Below are 3,227 nucleotides of genomic sequence, written 5' to 3' on the forward strand. Positions count from 1 at the left end.
GAGGGGCGGGGCGGGCGCGCCGAGCACGTTCGAGGGAGGGCCTGGCCTTGTCAGCGCAGGGTCGCCGCGGGACGGAGGATGGCTCCTTGAGGGCTTGGCACCGACACCTGACGGTCAGAGGAAGGAGGCAGAGCCGGTAAGGGAGGCTGACCCAAAACTGACGGCCGGTGCATCATCCCTCACCAGAGGCAAGCCCAGAAGCGCCACGATACTAGGGCCCCCCTTCAGGACACACAGACCGCCAGGACAGAGACCTTCCCAGGACACACAATCCCCCCCCAGGACACACAGCCCGTAGAGGACACAGCCCTTAGGACCCCACCGAAAGGACAGGTGGTCCTCACACAGCACAGCCCCCGCAGGACTCCAGGCCCTCAGGTCACACTGCTCACAGGACACAGTTCTCCTCCACTCTTAGGGTCAGGCTGCTGAGAGCATCCTGGTTACGGAGCTTTGTCCCCGGGGCTAGGCTCATGCAGTGGATGGCTGTGGAGGCCTGAGTGCTGACCCTTGTTTCTCCTGCCCAGGGAGTGCTCTCCACTCACCCTCCTGTCCCCTCCTGGGCTCTCCCTCTTCCCTGCAGCACACCTCATCTCCTAGGAGGTTCTGACACTGTCCCTTGCAGCCACCTGCCTCCACCCATCTGTCATCCTCATCCCACCCTCGCCACCTGCCTGAGCTGGTGCTGACCTCTCAGCCATGGGGAGGAAGGAGCTGGACTGTAAGCTCAGATCACTGGCCCACTTGGGCCAGGCAGTCTCTGCGTCGTGGGCACTGAACACCTTGAATCCCCCACAAGAGGGGCTCCTCCCTGAGAGTGACCAGGAGCCTCGTGATGGCAGAGTGAGTTGGGCTGCCCAGGTTGTGACTAGGGCTCAGGGCCCCAGGTCCAAATCACAGAGCTGGGGCGAGACCTAAGTGCGGTCCAGGGGCTCAGCACCCTCTTCCCTGGAGGGCACTGGGTTCTCTTCCATGCACACATACTGGTACCTGCTGTGAGAAGTGTCACATGGGCAAAGGAGAGAGGCATGGGTAAGGGGCATTTCCCTTCATTTCTCTGCTTGCCACCCTTGGGGCCTCCTTCAGTCCACATTTTACTCAGTCTCCCGGTGGCTATACAGGCCAGGGGCGAGGGCATGTGTGGACATCCACACCCAGCACTGGTTGCATCCTAACCAGGAAACTCAAAGCAGCCTTGCCCACCACAGTGGGTTGAATGGTGGCCCTCAAAAGATGTGTCCTGGGGGGCTGGGGGGGAGGATGGCTCGAGCCCAGGAGGTTCAGGCTGAGGCTGCACTGAACTGAGATTGTGCCACTACACTCCAGCCTGGGCAACACAGCAAGACTCTGTCTAAAAACAAACAAACAAACAAAAACCAAAAAAAAGATAGGTCCACCCAGAACCTGAGAATAGGGGCTTCTTTAGATACAGAATCATTGCAGAAGTAATTAAGGATCTCAAGATAAGATCATCGTGGATTTGGGGTGTGCCTTAAAGCTGAAGACTGGCACCTTTGGAAGAGACAGGAAGGGAGGAGATACAGGGGAAGGCCGCCGCTGGCAGCCAGTGGGACTGGAGTGCTCAGCCCTAAGTCAGCAAGTGCAGGAATCGTGGGCAGCCTCCAGGAGCTGGTAGAGGCATGAAGGGTTCTTCCCCAGAGCCTTGGAGCCTGGGAAGGAAGACAGGCTGTTGTCCAAGCCACCAGCCTGTGGGGCTTTGTTCCAGCAGCTCCAGGAATCCCACCGTCCACTGGTAGTTCAGGGGTCTCCACATGGAAGACCTGAAGTGTGACTCGGAGTGAGGGACATGGCTCATCTCGCCCACCTGTCTGCAAGGCAGGCAGAAAGCAGTCTCACCTCTTGGGGTGGAGAGAATAGAAATTACATATATATATTTATCTCCTGGGCTCCGGTGATCCTACCACCTCGGCCTCCTGAGTAGATGGAACCACAGGTACACACCACCATGCCAGCTTAATTTTTCGTATTTTTAGTAGAGACAGGGTTTCATCATGTTGCCCAGGCTGGTCTTGAACTCCTAGGCAAAGGATATGCCCGCCTCAGCCTCCCAAAGTGCTGGGATTACAGGCATGAGCTGCTGTGCCCGGCCTAACGATGTATTGTTTAAAGATACAACATATTTGGACACACACAAACATATAAAGAAAACCAGGAGGATGGTGGTTACTCCTGGGGGCAAGAGAAGAATCTACAATAGGCCGAGTGCGGTGGCTCACGCCTGTAATCCCAGCTACTCAGGAAGCTGAGGCAGGAGAATCGCTTGATTGAACCTGGGAGGGGGAGGTTGCAGTGAGCTGAGATCACGCCATTGCACTCCAACCTGGGCAACACAGCAAGACTCTGTCTCAAAAAAAATAAAAATACCCAAACTACCTCCTAGAAATCCACAGGAAAAAGGCAAAGTCCTCAATAGAAAAATGGGCAAAAGACTTAGACATGTCACAAGAGGATATCCAAATGGTCAAGAAACACAAAGTCAGGAAAATGCAAATAAACAACACAGAGAGATTTACACAGCCACCAAAATGACCAAAAATAAGAGAAAACACCAACTGTGAGCTGGGTGTAGAGCCTTGGCAACTCTCAGACCTGCCGTTTGAGGGCAAAGTGGTACAACCACTTTGGAAAACTATTTGTACTATCTACTATACTGTCAATTCTACTCCTAGGTACACAGGAGTATATGCCTTGTGGAAATGTGAACATACGCTCTCTGGAAGACATGTTCTAGAATAATCATTATTCTTACTATTCATATTATGCTTATGATAGCCAAAAACTGGAAAGTACCCAAATGCCCAACCATGGCAGAATGGATATGCGAATTGTTATATGTCTGCACAAAGGAATACTATACATCAAGAATGATCTGGCTGGGCACGGTGGCTCACATCTGTAATCCCAGCACTTTCCGCGGCCGAGGTGGGCGGATCACGGGGTCAGGAGTTCGTGACCAGCCTGGCTAACACAGTAAAACCCCATCTCTACTCAAAATACAAAAATTAGCTGGGAACAGTGGTGGGTGCCTGTAATCCCAGCTACTTGGGAGCCTGAGGGAGGAGAATTGCTTGAACCCAGGAGGCGGAGGTCGCAGTGAGCCGAGATCACACCACAGCACTCCAGTCTGGGTGGGAACAAGACTCTGTCTCGGAAAAGAAAAAAAAAAAGATCTACAACTATACTCAAGAATACAGAAGAAAAAAAAA

The 3,227-nt window shown here is 53.3% G+C and overlaps 1 protein-coding gene across 1 annotated transcript in view; it reads right to left on the reverse strand.

Annotated features, from left to right (window-relative positions):
- Positions 1 to 3,227, reverse strand: part of WDR45B (WD repeat domain 45B) — a 37,222-nt gene that overhangs the window by 33,009 nt on the left and 986 nt on the right. The gene's annotated exons all lie outside the window — the stretch shown is intronic.

Source organism: Colobus angolensis, unplaced genomic scaffold (assembly GCF_000951035.1).
Source record: "Colobus angolensis palliatus isolate OR3802 unplaced genomic scaffold, Cang.pa_1.0 Scaffold1, whole genome shotgun sequence".
Lineage (NCBI taxonomy): Eukaryota > Metazoa > Chordata > Mammalia > Primates > Cercopithecidae > Colobus > Colobus angolensis.